General features: G+C 38.9%; 1 long non-coding RNA gene across 8 annotated transcripts in view; it reads left to right on the plus strand.

Moving 5' to 3' along the window:
* The window catches only part of LOC108176990 (uncharacterized), a 174,042-nt gene that overhangs the window by 79,429 nt on the left and 77,287 nt on the right, over nucleotides 1-17,326 (plus strand). For 3 of the 8 annotated variants that reach the window (XR_016213537.1, XR_016213540.1, XR_016213541.1), the window contains exons 3-4: nucleotides 453-591; nucleotides 884-936. The exons of 4 other annotated variants lie outside the window; for them this stretch is intronic. This is a non-coding gene — a long non-coding RNA (uncharacterized LOC108176990). The remainder of the gene's footprint in view (nucleotides 1-452; nucleotides 592-883; nucleotides 937-17,326) is intronic. One more of the 8 variants, XR_016213545.1, reaches the window with a different exon arrangement.

A 17,326-nucleotide genomic window follows, 5' to 3' on the forward strand; every position in this document is an offset into this window, starting at 1 on the left:
TGACATTTCCCAGCACTCTCTGTAGAGTGGCTCCTTATTGCCACCTTTCTCAAACGCCAGCAGTCTAAGGGATTAACAAAGCTGAATGTTTGAAAGTGCTGTTTAGACCTGTTGGGCTCAAGCACACACAGGCTTACCGCCTCCCCGACCCCGGCCAGCTGTTAAAGATCTAGATTTTCCTTGAGTAAAAATTATTTGTGCCAGAAACGCTTTCACTAAGTCCTGTTTTTCTAAACAGGTTCACACTGAAATTAAACATTTAAGATTTGTTGCTAATTTAAAACATCATATTATCTTACCTATTACAAGAATAAATGGGTTAATAAAATAATCTCTCTGTAAACCTACAGAAATTTACTATGTATTTGAAAGTCAATGTTTTAAAAAAAAGAAACTGCAGGAATTGTGGGAGATGCATGAGATGTACCAGAACCTTCTGTTTAAATTCACAGAACTTTACAGTCAGAAAGATTGGGGATCAAATACCAGTTGTACCATTTGCTTGACTGGAAGCTTGGAACAGTATCCCTTAATATTTCTGAGCTGCAGTATCTTCTGTGAAACGGAGACACCAACATCCATGTTTCAGAGGTGTGTAGATACAGAGCATTGAGTTTGTAAGGAATTGAGCACATGTCCCAGGTACCTAAAATAGAATGGTTTCTAAAATAATTATAATATATACCAAATCGATCTTCTGTATATAAAGATAATTGAAAATGAATCTTGATGTGAATGGAATGGGAGAGGGAGCGGGAGATGGGAGGGGTGCGAGTGGGAGGGAAGTTATGGGGGGAGAAAGGTTAAAAATAAAATAATTATAACTGTGATGCCACTTCCTTAATATTTTGTGTTCTATTTGTTCTTTTTTTTTTTTTTTTAGCCAGCATTTGTTGATATGTTTAAGCCAATGGTAAATAAGAATGGTGATAACAGGTATGCTTGTTTTCTTCCTAGTGATTTTAATAAAATAGTTCTTGAATGTTTCATTGATGCATTTGTCTTTTTAAGGTAGTATGTCTTTTCTACTTTTCTATTTTTTATCAATGATAGATGATGAACTTTATAAAGTGCCTTTACTGGCATCTATTAAAATGATTTTCCTCTTCTTTAGTCAATTAATATGTTGAAGCAAATCACTAGATTTAAAATGTTGAGGTTGTTTTACATTCCTGAGGTAAACTCTACTTGGTCATGGTGAACATTTTATTTTTAATTAATGCTGGACTGTTTTTGTTAATTTTTTTAGTTTTCCATCAATATTTTTTTAACTTTTATTTAGTAAATATAAATTTCCAAAGTACAGTTTATAGATTACAATGGCTTTCCCCCCATAATTTCCCTCCCACTCGCACCCCTCCCATCTCCCGCTCCCTCTCCCATTCCATTCACATCAAGATTCATTTTCAATTATCTTTATATACAGAAGATTGATTTAGTATATATTAAGTAAAGATTTCATCAGTTTGCACCCACACAGAAACACACAGTGTAAAATACTGTTTCAGTACTAGTTATAGCATTATTTCACATTGGACAACATATTAAGGACAGATCCCACATGAGAAGTAAGTACACAGTGACTCCTATTGTTGACTTAACAATTTGACACTCTTGTTTATGGCGTCAGTAATCACCCTAGGCTCTAGTCATGAGTTGCCAAGGCTATGGAAGCCTTTTGAGTTTGCCGACTTCGATCTTATTCTGACAGGGTCATAGTCAAAGTGGAAGTTCTCTCCTCCCTTGAGAGAAAGGTACCTCCTTTGATGGCCCATTTTTTCCACTGGGATCTCACTCGCAGAGATCTTTCATTTAGGTCCTTTTTTTTTTTTTTTTCCAGAGTGTCTTGGCTTTCCATGCCTAAAATACTCTCATGGGCTCTTCAGCCAGATCTGAATGCCTTAAGGGCTGATTCTGAGGCCAGGGTGCTGTTTAGGACATCTGCCATTCTATGAGTCTGCTGTGTATCCAGCTTCCCATGTTGGATCGTTCTCTCCCTTTTTGATTCTATCAGTTAATATTAGCAGACACTAGTCTTCTTTGTGTGATCCCTTTGACTCTTAGACCTATCAGTGTGATCAATTGTGAACTGAAATTGATCACTTGGACTAGTGAGATGGCATTGGTACATGCCATCTTGATGGGACTGTATTGGAATACCCTGGCACATTTCTAACTCCACCATTTGGGGCAAGTCCGATTGAGCATGTCTCAAATTGTACATCTCCTCCCTCTCTTATTCCCACTCTTATATTTAACAGGGATCACTTTTCTGTTAAAATTTAAACACCTAAGAATAATTGTGTGTTAATTACAGAGTTCAATAGTACTAGAACAAAAAAAATACTAAAAGGGATAAAGTATTACATTGTACATCAACAGTCAGATCAAGGGCGACAACCCACTTAAGAGATGGGTCAAGGACCTCAATAGACATTTTTCAAAAGAGGAAATCCAAATGGCCAACAGGCACATGAAAAAATGTTCAAGATCACTAGCAATCAGGGAAATGCAAATCAAAACCACAATGAGGTTTCACCTCACCCCGGTGAGAATGGCTCACATACAGAAATCTACCAACAACAGATGCTGGAGAGGATGTGGGGAAAAAGGGACACTAACCCACTGTTGGTGGGAATGCAAACTGGTTAAGCCACTATGGAAGTCAGTCTGGAGATTCCTCAGAAACCTGAATATAACCCTACCATACAACCCAGCCATCCCACTCCTTGGAATTTACCCAAAGGAAATTAAATTGGCAAACCAAAAAGCTGTCTGCACATTAATGTTTATTGCAGCTCAATTCACAATAGCTAAGACCTGGAACCAACCCAAGTGCCCATCAACAGTAGACTGGATAAAGAAATTATGGGACATGTACTCTGTAGAATACTATACAGCAGTCAAAAACAACGAAATCCGGTCATTTGCAACAAGATGGAGGAATCTGGAAAACATTATGCTGAGTGAATTAAGCCAGTCCCAAAGGGACAAATATCATGTTCTCCCTGATCGGCGACAACTAACTGAGCACCAAAGGGGAAACCTGTTGAAGTGAAATGGACACTCTGAGAAAACAGTGACTTGATCAGCCCTTGTTCTGACTGTTGATGTACAATGTAATACTTTATCCCTTTTAGTTTTCCATCAATATTTGTAAGTGATATAGGTGTGTATTATTATTTTTGTTATCCCAGCCTCATTTTCTGATAAATGTTATGACTCCTTATAAAAAAGAATTGATGTATATTCTTTCTCCCTGGATTGGAGTAATTTAAGTGCACTAAGGATTACCTTTTCTTTGAAAGTTTGCAATAACTTTGAAATCATCTGAGTCCGAAATTTTTAGGAATGACTTCCTGGCTCTCTGAACACTTTTCAACCATTTCTCTCCCCTCCCACTGGGACCTTCTCATTTTCTCCTCACATTCTCTTTGTTCAAATAGATAGACAGACAGACAGAATGATTGATTTGAAAGGCAGAGTTAAAGAGAGAGAGGGAGAAACAGAAAGATCTTTCCCCAGCTGGTTCACTCCCCAAATGGCCACAACAGACAGGGTAGAGTCAGGCTGAACCCAGGAACCCGGAACTCTAAGCAGGTCTCCCACATGGGTGGCAGGGCCTAAGCACTTAGGCTATCAACTGCTGCTTTCCCAGGTGCATTAGCTGGGTGCTGGATCTGAAGTGGAGCACCTGGGACTTGCACTGGCACTTACATGAGATGCTAGCTTTGCAGCCAGCATTTTAACTCACTGTACCACAATGCCGGTCCTGATTTTTATGTATATGCTACCTGCTGTTCTGTGCTACCTTCTAGACCTATCTCAGATGGGAAGAATTGGAATCATTTGAGCTTAATTGCTGTGTAATCTGTCAACTAAATTTTTAGTTAGAATTTTTATTTTCTTCTGATAAGTTCTATTGGGTTGTTATAAATTTATGATCCTTTAAAAATATATGTTCACAAGGGATTGGGCATTTGGCACAGCAGTCAGGACACACACATTCCATGTTGGCGTGCCTCCGCTAAGGTCTTAGCTCTGTTCCCCATTCTAGCTTCTTTCCATTGGAGACTCTGGGAGCCAATAGGTCTACCTGAGTTTCTCTTCCTCACCCCTCAAATAAATACACATTTATTTTGGAAAAACAATTTTAAGCTTATGGAAAATGCAATTGAAAGAAAAGTTTATTTTGGTGCAAATTTTTTTTTTAAATCCATGCAGCTTTTTTTCTCCATAAAACACATTTTCCATGAACTTCTGAAGGTTCGTTGCATAATGACCAGACAGGGCACAAATTAAAACATGGTATAAAGCATTCTGTTACAATAGATTCCCTCCTGCCCCTTTCCAGACTAACCTCTGCTTACCCGGGCTCACTTGTGTGTGATGTACTTCATCAGCAGTTTGCTTTTTGGTTGTTGAGGTTGTTGAGTGTTTTATATGCGCAATCATAACAGCAGGTATTTTTCTTTATTGTCTACCCTTCACTCAACACAGTGTGAGGTTGGCCATGTTTCCTTAATATACCACTCATAGTTTTCATTGTGTAGATATGATGCCATTTATCCATTCTACTGATGGCCATGGTCAGAGCTTTTTTAGTTTAGTTTAGTTTTTTTTTTTGATGCCTATGAATAAAGCTGCAATGAACATTTATGTGTCAGTCCTTTTGTAGACAGAGCCTTTCATTTCTTGAATGCATAAATTCAGTTCTTGGATGTATGCCCGGGAATGGAATTGTTGGTTCCTGGTGTAGGCACATATTTAGCCTCAGTAGAAAATGCCAGTTTCCATCCTGGCTGTGCCATTTACATTCCCTTTAGCAGCCTGTGAGAATCCCAAACTTTGCGCGCTTGAATTGTCAGTCTGTTGTTTTAGCCATGTAGGCAGTTTTTATTTGATTCCTGATGAAGGATGACTTTGAGCACATTTTCGCATGATGATTGGAAGACATGAATACTTTAAATTCTCTTACAGGTGGTTTTACTATTATTTCTTGTTCTTGTGCTGGTATTTCTGTTCATTGTGTCTTGTGATTCTCATATTGGTGGTGCATTATCTCATGTAATTTTATATTTTGAATGTAAGTTTATTTTTTTTCTCCCTAGAGACTCAAGGTTGAGGCCCTCTAAGACTAATTAAGCACTTTTGCTTTCCAGATCTTCAGGGATATCAATATTCTAGAATCAATTTTATATAATATTTCATCAAAATTGATGTCATTTTATATGATGTCACCATCACAGACATGGAATATCCATTTGGATTCAGAGGAAAAAATGCACTTTTTTTTTCTTTTTTACTATACTTGATCTTTGCCACAAGGCCAAGAAGTGTTAAGATGTACATTTTTTAAATGATTTTAAACAATCCCAGATAGAACCCACTAATATGTGGCAAAGGTTTTAGGTTCTCAGTATCAATATTTCATGCTAGATGGTGCTTCCCATGTCATACAGTCCTTTCACCATCATTTCATTTGAGATGAACAAAAACTCAATGAGAACAACAGGACAGTTATGTATTTTAGTTTTCCTTTTTGCAAATGAGGAAATGGGGACTTAGTGTTTAAATAGTAAATCCAAGGCCATGTATCCAGTATATGAAAGAACCAGGACTAGGACTGGGGTCTTCTAATTTCTGGTCCATTTCTTTTTCACTGGTTTCCTCCATAAATTTGTATATTTTAAAATTATATATCAGTTATCATATAAATCATTTATTCCCAAAATGCATTAATCAACTCATGAATTTAATCTTGAGCCTAATATAGTATACTACTAACAGCATAGGCTTTGAAGTCTTATCACCTGAATTTGCATCTCAGTTTCACTAAATCTCTGGCAAGTTAGCCTCTCTGATAATCAATCCTTAAAATGAGATTATTCTATTTACCTCATAGAATTTTTTTGCAATTAAATGAGATTATACTGGTAAGAATCATAGCCTATCTGCTCAGTATCCAAGTATGTTAACCATGATCTTTATAGCAAAATTTTTCTGTGGTGGTTTATCCAATATGCATGCTATTAACATCTGAACTGATTGCTTCTCTCTTCTTTTCCCAGTGATTTTACTTCTCTTGTGCTGTTTGATACAGGATGATACTAGACATTTCAGAGATGATATGATATTTAAGTCATAAATCATTATGTCATCTCTCTGCTTTATTGGCACATGTAGCTAAACGTTATTAAAATATTATGTAAGCCAAGAATTTCTCATGAAGTATTAGGCTTGCTAATTTTTTCCCTACATTTTTTGGCCAAAAGCCCAGATGCCGTGTGTTTCCAATATAGCATTTTAGTGCACTGACTATATGCTAGAAGTTCACACAGTGGGAACAAAAAAGAGAAGCTCCTACTTTCAGGTGAAAACTTGTCACTCCAAATCACTGCATCTTTCTCTTTTTGCCATCTTCTCTTTCTTATTTGCCATGTACATGGGAAACTCAGTGCCTAGGCCAAGTGCCTGGTACTTTAAAGTATCTGGGATCAGTAGATAACCAGAAGTAAAGTATGCCTGCAGCTGCTGCATGTGTTGGGGATCCTACAATGGATAGGATAATGCAGTTCTAGATGGGTGTCACCCCTTGCTTTCAATGGGCGTTTGTGAGAAAATCTTTCATAGCCTGTGTGTTATGTAGTCATTTCCATAGGGAAATAAAAGTTAGTCTTAAAAAGTCAGTATTTGGAGGTGATTACTTATAGCAGGGATTTTGTTTTGTTGTTTTAAAAGAAATCACATCTTCTTTGGACTTTCTCTTCCTCTTGGAGTTACATAGGGTGGGGGAACATGAGAAAAATGGCCAAAGGTCTTACTCAACCAGTCCACTTTAGTACTTAAGTGATAGAGAATGGTTTTCCATCCTCCCATTATTTTTTCTTCGCAAAGGAAAATAATCAGTAGCTAGCCAGTCTCATCACCCTGTGTCTGAGACTCCTGGTTTTGATGTATTGCTTTGGTGTCACTCTGCAGATTGGAATAGCTTCTCAGCATACAAATTTCTTCTTGTTAAATTTTAATTATTATAAAGAGGACCTATTACATGCATTCCATAGGTACAGTACCAGGAAGACAACCATACTTCCCTCATTCCCCTGCTCCCCTCAAATCCCCTCCTTTCTTTCCCACTCTTCATCAGTTTTTGCAAGGACATAATTTTAGTTCACTCTATATTCATGGGCTTAACTTGCTACTAATCATAATATTCAGCAAGTAAGAAGCAGGAAGACCGTAGTTCCATAGGCATATAAAACCAAGTTAAAAATGACAATCATATCCCAAACTGACCATTTTCATTCCTATAGATTTTTTTGTATTCTACATTCCATAAGTCAGAGAAAACATATATTTGTCCTTTTGAGACAGGCTTATTTCACTAAACATAATGGTTTCCAGTTGCATCCACTTTGTTGCAAAAGACAGAATTTCACTATTTTTTATGGCTGAGTAGTACTCCATTCTCTCTCTCTCTCTCTCTCTCTATATATATATATATATATAGATATGTATGTATGTATATGTATATGTATATATGTATACACACACACATAGCACATTTTAATTATCCGGTCATCAGTTAATGGACATCTGGGTTGATTCCATATCTTAGCTGTTGTGAACTGAGCTGCAATAAACATGGGGGTACAGATAACTCTTTTATACACTGATTTCATTTCCTTTGGGTAAATTCCCAAGAGTGGGATGGCTGGGTCATATGGTAGATCTATTTTCAGATCCCTGAGGAATCTCCATACTGTCTTCCATAATGGTTGTACTAGTTTACATTCCCTCCAACAGTGGATTAGGGTATCTTTTCTCCTCACATCCTTACCAGCATTTATTCTTTTCTGATTTTTGGATGATAGTCATTCTAACTGGGGTGAGGTGAAACATCACTGTAGTTTTGATTTGCATTTCCCTGATGGCTAGTGATCCTGAGCATTTTTTCATGTGTCTGTTGGCCATTTGAATTTCATCCTTTGAAGAATGTCTCTTCATGTCCTTCTCCCATTTGACTGGATTGTTTTGTTGTTGTTGAGTTTCCTGAGCTCTTTATAGAATCTGGACATTAATCCTTTATCAGCTGCATACTTTGGAAATATTTTCTCATGTTCTGTCAGTTGTCTCTTTGTGGAGTACTTGCTTTGTAGTGCAGAAGCTTCTTAGGTTGATGTAGTCCCATTTTTCTATTTTTGCTTTAATTGCCTATGTTTCTGGGGTGTTTTCCAAGACATCTTTGCCCATGTCAATGTTTTGCATTTTCCCTGATGCTTTCCTATAGCAATTTAATGATATCAGTTTGTAGATTTAGATCCTTGATCCATTCTGAGTTGATTTTTGAATAAAGTATAAGGTAAGGGTCTTGTCTCACACTTCTGCTCACATATATCTAGTTTCCCCAGCACACTTTTTTGAATAGACTGTCTTTTTTTCCAGGGATTGGTTTCCAGGATTGGTTTGTTAAATATAAGTTGGCTGTAGATGTTTGGATTGAATTCTGGTTATTCTGTTGTCTTCCATTGGTCTATCCATCTATTTTTATACCAATACCAAGCTGTTTTAATTATAACTGCCTTGTAGTATGTCTTGAAATATGGTATTGTGATGCCTCCAGCTTTGTTTTTGTTGTATAAGATTTCTTTAGCTATTCATGGTCTACAGTACATCCATATGAATTTATTTTTTTAAAAAGATATTTATTTATTTATTTGAAAGTTAGAGTTACACAGAGAGAGGAGGAGAGGCAGAGAGAGAGAGAGAGAGAGAGAGGTCTTCCATCTGCTGGTTCATTCCACAATCGGCCACAATGTCCAGAGCTGTGCCAATTTGAAGACAGGAGCCTGGAGCTTCTTGTAGGTCTCCCACGCAGGTGCAGGGGCCCAAAGACTTGGACCATTTGCCAGGCCATAGCAGAGAGCTGGATCAGAAGTGCAGTAGCTGGGACTCGAACTGGCACCCTTATGGGATGCCAGCACTGAAGGCGGTGGCTTTACCCGCTACGCTACAGCACCAGCCACCATATGAATTTCAGCATCATTTTTTCCAGATCTCAGAAGAATGTCTTTGGTATTTTGATTGGTATCACACTGAATCTGTAAACTTCTTTCAGAAGAATGGACATTTTGATGATATTGATTCTTCTATTCCATGAACATGGAAGATTTTTCCATTTTTAAAAATATCTTCTTCTATTTCTTTCTTTAATGTTTTGTAATTCTTATCATAGAGATCTTTGACACCCTTGGTTAAGTGTATTCCAAAGTATTTGATTTTTTTGTAGCTATTGTGAATGGGGTTGATCTCAGATATGGCATTGTCTGGGTATACAAACGTTGTTGATTTTTGTGTATTGATTTTATATCCTGCTACTTTACCAAACTTTTCTACAAGTTCCAACACACTCTTCGTGTAGCTCCCCTAAATATAGAATCACGTCATCTGCAAATAGGAACAGTTTGACTTCCACTTTCCCAATTTGTATCCCTTTGATTTCTTTTTCTTGACTAATGGCCCTGGCTACAACTTCCAGGACTATATTCAATAGCAGTGGTGAATAGCTGCATCTTTGTCTGGTACCAGATCACAGTGGAAATGCTTCCCACTTTTCCCCATTCAATATGATGCTGGCCATGGATTTGTCATAAATTGCCTTGATTGTGTTGAGGAATGTTCCTTCTATACTCAGTTTGCTTCTAGTTTTCCTCATGAAAGGGTGTTGTATTTTATCAAATGCTTTCTCTGCACCTATTGAGATAATCATATGATTTTTGTTCAGCAGTTTGTTAATGTGATATATCACATTGATTTGCAAATGTTGAACAATCCCTGCATACCATGGATAAAATCTACTTGGTCTGGGTAGATGATTTTTCTGACATGTTGTTGGATTCGATTAGATAGAATTTTGTTGAATTTTGTGTCTGTGTTCATCAGGGAACTTAGTCTGTAATTCTTTCTCTGTTGTATCTTTTTTAGGTTTAGGAATTAAGGTGATGCTGGCTTCACAGAAAGAATTTGGGAGGATTCCCTCCCTTTCAATTGTTTGAATAACTTGAAAAGAATTGGAGTTATTTCTTTAAATGTCTGGGAGAATTCAGCAGTGAAGCCACCTGGGCCTGGGCTTTTCTTTGTTTTAGGAGGGCTTTTATTAATGATTGTATTTCCATCTTGGTTATGGGTCCATATAGGTTTTCTTTTTTTTTTTTTTTTTTTTTTTAAACTTTTATTTAATGAATATACGTTTCCAAAGTACGAATAATGGATTACTATGGCTTCCCCCCCATACCGTCCCTCCCACCCACAACCCTCCCCTTTCCCACTCCCTCTCCCCTTCCATTCACATCAAGATTCATTTTCGATTATCTTAATATACAGAAGATCAGCTTAGTATACATTAAGTAAGGATTTCAACAGTTTGCTCCCACACAGAAACATAAAGTGAAAAATAATAGATGATTTTTTTTAATGATGATGAAATCAGATCAGACCTATTGTCATGTTTAATCCCAGTGAGAGTCAAGTTGGGAGTTGATAGTTTCTTTTCTTTTCTTTTCTTTTCTTTTTTTTTTTTTTTACAGAGGATCAGTTTAGTATGCATTAAGTAAAGATTTCAACAGTTTGCACCCCCATAGAAACACAAAGTGAAATATATTATTTGAGTATTCGTTATAGCATTAAATCTCAATGCACAGCACATTAAGGACAGAGATCCTACATGAGGAGTAAGTGCACAGTGACTCCTGTTGTTGACTTTACAAATTGACACTCCTGTCTATGGCATCAGTAATCTCCCTATGCTCCAGTCATGAGTTTCCAAGGCTATGGAAGCCCCTTGAGTTCTCCGACTCTTATCTTGTTTAGACAAGGTCATAGTCAAAGTGAAGGTTCTCTCCTCCCTTCAGAGAAAGGTACCTCCTTCTTTGAAGACCTGTTCTTTCCACTGAGATCTCACTCACAGAGATCTTTTGCCAGAGTGTCTTGGCTTTCCATGCCTGAAATACTCTCATGGGCTTTTCAGCCAGATCTGAATGCCTTTAGGGCTGATTCTGAGGCCAGAGTGCTATTTAGGGCATCTGCCATTCTATGAGTCTGCTGAGTATCTCACTTCCCATGTTGGATCACTCTCCCCTTTATTTATTCTATCGGTTAGTGTTAGCAGGTACTAGACTTGCTTATGTGCTCCCTTTGACTCTTAGTCCTTTCATTATGATCAATTGCGAACTGAAATTGATCACTTGGACTAGTGAGATGGCATTGGTACATGTACCATATAGGTTTTCTAAGTCTTCATGGCTCAATTTAGGTAGGTTGTATTGCCCAGGAATATATCCATTTCTTCTAGTTTTAGCATACAGCTCTTTGTAGTAATTTCTGATGATTCTTTTTATTTCTGTGGTATCTGTTGTTAAATTCCCTTTTTCATCTCTAATTTTATTGAATTAGGTCTTCTCTCTCCTTTTTGTGGTTAGTTGGGCCATTGGTGTGTCAATTTTGTTTATTTTTTGAAAAAACCAGCTCTTCATCTTGCTGATCTTTTGTATTTTTTAATACATTTTTGTTGATTTCTTCTGTTATTTTAATTATTTCTCTTCTACTAGCTTTGGGTTTGGTTTGCAGTAGTTTTTCTAGATCCTTGTGATGCATTGATAGCTCATTTATTTATGCTTTTCCAGTTTCTTGATGTAGGCCCCTCTTGTTATAAACTTTTCTTTACCAGTGCTTTTGCTGTATCCCTTACGTTTTGATATGTTGTATTGTCATCTTGCTTCCAGAAATTTTTTGATTTCTCTTTTGATTTCTTCTATGACCCACTGTTCATTCAGGAGCATATTTTTTAGTATCCATATGTTTGCATATGCTCTAGAGATTCCTGAGTTGCTGATTTCTAGCTTCATTCCATTGTGGTCTGAGAAGATGCATGGTATGATTTTGGTTTTTTTGAATTTGCTGAGACTTGCTTTATGGCCTAATATGTGGTCAATCCTAGATAAAGCTCCATGAAATGCTTAGAAGAATGTGTATTCTGCAACTGTAGGATGAAAAGTACTGTAGATATCTGTTAGGTCCTTTTGGTCCATGGTGTCATTTAAATCTGCTATTTCTTTGCTGATTTTCTGTTTGGTTGATTTGTCCATTGCTGAAAGTGGAGTATTGAAGTCCCCCATTGCTATTGTATCTATTGTATTGGAGTCTAAGTCTCCCTTAAATCCTTTAACATTTCTTTTAAATAGCCAGGTGCTCTGTAACTAGGTGTGTATACGTTTATAATAGTTACATCTTCCTGTTGAATTGATCCCTTAATCATTACATAGTGGCCCTTTTTATCTCTTTTAACAGTTTTTGTGTTAAAGTCTATGCTGTTTGATAATAAGATGGCTACACCAGCTCTTTTTTTTTTTTTTTTTTTTTTTTTGCTTTATGTTGACATGGAAATCTTTTTGCATCCTTTCACTTTCAGTCTGTATACATCTGTGTTGGTAATATGTGTTTCTTGTAGGCAGCAAATGGATGGTTTTTTTTTTTTTTTTAATCCATTTAGCTAGTCTCTGTATTTTAACTGGGGAGTTGAGGCCATTTATATTCAAGGTTACTATTGATATGTAATGACTTTGCCTGCCATTTTTCCAAAAACATTCCTGTTTTTTACTTTGATTTTCCTTTCAACTTTTACTAAGAAATTTTATTCCTTTACATTCTTTCATAGTGATGACCATGTTTCTGTGTTTCTGAGTGCAACACATCCTTAAGCATCTTTTGGAGGGCTCAATGGGTAGTGACAAATTCTTTCAATGTCTGTTAAGGAAGGTCTTTATTGCACCTTCCTTCATAAATGAGAGTTTTGCAGGGTATAATATTCTGGAATGACAATTCTTTTCTCTTAAGACTTGGACTATATCTCACCATTCTCTCCTAATCTATAGGATTTCTGATGAGAAGTTGCTTTGAGTCTAATTGGAGAATCTCTGAAAGTAACCTGGTGTTTCTCTTGCGGACATTTTAGAATCTTCTCTTCATGTTTTACTGTGGTGAGTTTGATTACAACAAGTCATGGCGAGGATCTTTCTGGTCATGTCTATTAGGAGTCGTGTGTGCTTCCTGTACTTGGATGTCCCTTTCTTTCTCCAAATTAGGGAAGTTTTCTGTTTTTATTTCACTAAAAAGGCATTCTAAACCTTTCTCTCTCTCTCCACGCCTTCAGGAAATCCTAGAACTCATATTTTGGGTCATTTAATACTATCCTGTAGATTCCCAAGAGTTTTTTAGTTTTCTAATTTACTCTTCTTGTATTTGGTTTGACTGTATAATTTCCTGTGCTTTGTCTTCCAAGTCTGATATTCTTTCTTCTGCTTCACCAATTTTGTTGTTAAGGCTCTCCACTGCATTTTTATTTGTTCTATTGAATTCTTCATTTCATTATGATTTCTCTTTAAGATCTCAATTTCATGGGAGAAACTATCTTTCATGTCCTTTATGGATTTCAGTTGTTTGTGCATTTGCTTCTGATTACTTCTATGTAATCTTATGATCAATTTTTTTGAATTCTACTTCTTGCATTTCTTCCATCTTATCATCTTCACAATCTAGTATTGAAGTGTTGTGTGATTTTGGGTGTGTTCTGTTGTCTTCCTTATTCTTGTTTCTTGAATTGGTGCATTTATTATTTGTTGGCATTTGTGGAAATGCTTGTTTTTGTTTTTCTTTTTCCTTGTGGCAGATTTTATCTTTGTACTATGGCTCTGTAGATAAGTGGAATGTCTGCTTTCAATGAATATGTAGAGGCTTGTAGTGGGTGTGGCCAGGGAGTTCTGTTCAGTTCTCCAGGGTTAAAGGCATGCCTAAGGTGACACACCCAGGTTTGGTGTGTGGTAAATCTTTTTTTTTTTTTTTTTTTTTTTTTTTTTGCACAGGCAGAGTGGACAGTGAGAGAGAGAGACAGAGAGAAAGCTCTTCCTATGCCGTTGGTTCACTCTCTAATGGCCACTGCGGCTGGCGCGCTGCGGCTGGCGCACCACGCTGATCTGAAGCCAGGAGCCGGGTGCTTACCCTGGTCTCCCATGGGGTGCAGGACCCAAGCACTTGGGCCATCCTCCACTGTACTCCCTGGCCACAGCAGAGAGCTGGCCTGGAAGAGGGGCAACCGGGACAGAATCTGGTGCCCCAACTGGGACTAGAACCCGGTGTGCCAGCGCCGCAAGGTGGAGGATTAGCCTATTGAGCCGTGGCACCGGCCGGGAATTTGTTTTCTGCTCAGCTGAGCTCCTCTCCTCAAAGGAGACCAGTACCCGAGCGCTAGCTCTAGTGGGTATGATATTCGTCCACTCTGTCCCAAGGACCACACAAAGGATCTATGCAGTCCCCGGCATCAAGTTTAGATTTCCCAGAAATGTCTCTCACCTGGTAACGGGGAAGCCCTGAGCATGTGGGAGATTCCAAAGTTGCAGCCACACTGTGAGTCGCAGCCACACTGTGAATCCTCCCACACACCCTCAGTTTTTTTCACAGTCTGGGTATAGAAGCCTCACACAGTCACAAGCTCCTAGCCCCAGTAGTTCTCCCTACCAGAGTCAGGAGTCTCCGCTCGTCCTTTTGGCTGGTTGCTGGGCATGGAAACTAGCTGGTACAGCTGTTAGGTATGTCCAAAATGGTGCCCACTTGGCCAGCGCTGTGGCTCACTAGGCTAATCCTCCACCTTGCAGCGCTGGCACACCAGGTTCTAGTCCCGGTCAGGGCACCGGATTCTGTCCCGGTGGCCCCTCTTCCAGGCCAGCTCTCTGCTGTGGCCAGGGAGTGCAGTGGAGGATAGCCCAAGTACTTGGGCCCTGCATTCCATGGGAGACCAGGAGAAGCACCTGGCTCCTGCCATCGGATCAGTGCAGTACGCCGGCCGCAGCGCGCCGACCGCGGCGGCCATTGGAGGGTGCACTAACAGCAAAAGGAAGACCTTTCTCTCTCTCTCTCTCTGTCTACTCTGTCAAAAAAAAAAAAAAAAAAAAATGGTGCCACTCTACCAGCTTCTTACAGGATGCTGTTGTGAAGTGATCAGGAAAGAGAAACGTGCCATCCTTTTTTTTTTTCTCCTCTAGTTTCACAGGTGCACTATCCCCCACAGGGCTGCAAGCCAGGTTCCCTCTCAGCTCTTCTGCAGCTTTACTGCCAGTGGCTTGGGATGCTGTGGGTCTGCTCTCACCTCACTTTCCAGCGCTGGTGCATAGCCTCTCAGTTGCTGGTTAGGCTCTTGGCTGTTGGAGTCCAAAGCTGTGGACATCCATGCCTTCCACGTGGGTCCACCATGTCCCTCTAATTTCAGTAGAGTTTCCTTTGCTGTTTTCTCTCTGGCTCTTCCCTGAGACTACACTCTCTCAACTTTTTTTAAACTATCTTCTCCTGGATTGGAGCTGTATGCTCACTCCCTACTCTGCCATCTTGGAACTACCCTCTACATGTTCTATAAGTGTATTTTTTTAAATTTTTTTTTAATCTTTGACAGGCAGAGTGGACAGTGAGAGAGAGACAGAGAGAAAGGTCTTCCTTTTGCCATTGGTTCACCCTCCAATGGCCATCGTGACCGGCACACTATGGCCGGCGCATCGCGCTGATCCAAAGGCAGGAGCCAGGTGCTTCCTCCTGGTCTCCCATGTGGGTGCAGGGCCCAAGCACTTGGGCCATCCTCCACTGCCTTCCCTGGCCACAGCAGAGAGCTGGCCTGGAAGAGGGGCAACCGGGACAGAATCCGGTGCCCCGACCAGACTAGAACCCGGTGTGCCCGCGCCGCAAGGTGGAGGATTAGCCTATTGAGCCGCGGCACCGGCCTCTATAAGTGTATTTTTAATTGGCATGTGCCGCCTGGTTGCAGCCTTTCAGAGAAGAAATAGACCCTTAATCCAAAGTGATAGTGCCCAGTTTTCTGGTTAGTTAGAAGATGAACCAATAATTTGGGTAAGATAGATTCCTTGTTTGTTATACTGAAATAAACAACCTGAGCAATGGAGATAGTTGTGGGAAGAGGAGCTAGAAGATTTAGTCTCAGGGCTTGGAATGGTTCATAAAGGCTAAATGCAGAGGTGAAAATGGGACTGCCAGAAACTGAGATCCTGGATACAGAGAGATGGGATTGAGGGAGTGCACTCTACTTAGCTAGATCCCTTGACTTGTTCTAGTCTTCGCTTTTCCCCTTACCTAATGAATCTGCTTTTCTTAGATTCTAGAGCACCTGGATCTTTCTCATAACCTGCCCTGCTGTTTAAAAGTGCAGCCTTTTGAGTCAGAATTCAAAGCAAGGTAAATCATTTCACCTCAGGTTCTCTGCACACCAAGTCCAGTATTTATTTCTGAATACTGCATTTAATATACAAAACTATGGCTATATACTATACTGTCCAGGCATCTCCTTGAATCATACTTTCTCTGCTATGTGGTACCTTTGAGTAATAATCAGCAAATAATCACCGTGAAATAATCAAGGTCTATTTTCCTGCGGTATTACCTAGTAAGGAGACAACCACCGTCTCTAGTTGCCTCAGTCTCCACCTTTCATGACAGTAATTACTACTGCCCTTTCATTGGACTAAACATTCTGTTCACCATAACACAACAAAGTGTTATTGGTGCTATCTGGAAAGTATTGAAAAAGGGGCATGGGACTGAATCATGACTGGAAACACTTCTTATGATCTACCTAGATGTAAAATGTCTTAGGTGCTTTAAATCTGGAAAAGACAGATTGTTGAGTGTAAGAACTTTTCTCTTTATGCCATCCATTCCGACTACCTGCAATTGAGTTACCTCTGCTTTGTTAATGTGTTGTAAATATTCATAGCAGCTGTATGCTTCTTTAAGACTGCAAGTTAGAGTACAGTGTGACTGTGTATGTGTATGTGCACCCATGCATGTGTACGTGAGGGATGATGGATAGGTCGTAACCTATAAAAGAAAGGAAACTATATACTTCCGTGGGTTCAAATAACTGGGAATTCTGTTTATGTCTAAGTTCAAAGGATTGATGAACATTCTGGGTGTCTGAAAGAGATAAGGAATTTTGAAATTATTTGAGTAGTATTGGAACAAAGCCCAAACTACTATGAGTCAAAGAGCAAATCCTCACATATGGAATAGTTGGCCCAAATCCACTTGGCTTAGATAATATTCAAGTTCAATAACCTTTTACCTAAGGATAATGGATAAGGTATATGAATAGCAACAAGTAGCCATTTGTTAAAGAAAAATGGGAATAAAGTAGCACTAAACTATTGTATCCAAGTTGCACTGTTCACACCTTCAATGGGCAGGTTAAGTAATAAAAGTAGCAGTCTAAAAATTG

This window comes from Oryctolagus cuniculus, chromosome 9, assembly GCF_051225735.1.
Source record: "Oryctolagus cuniculus isolate XC-2025 breed Fujian yellow rabbit chromosome 9, ASM5122573v1, whole genome shotgun sequence".
NCBI classification, from domain to species: domain Eukaryota; kingdom Metazoa; phylum Chordata; class Mammalia; order Lagomorpha; family Leporidae; genus Oryctolagus; species Oryctolagus cuniculus.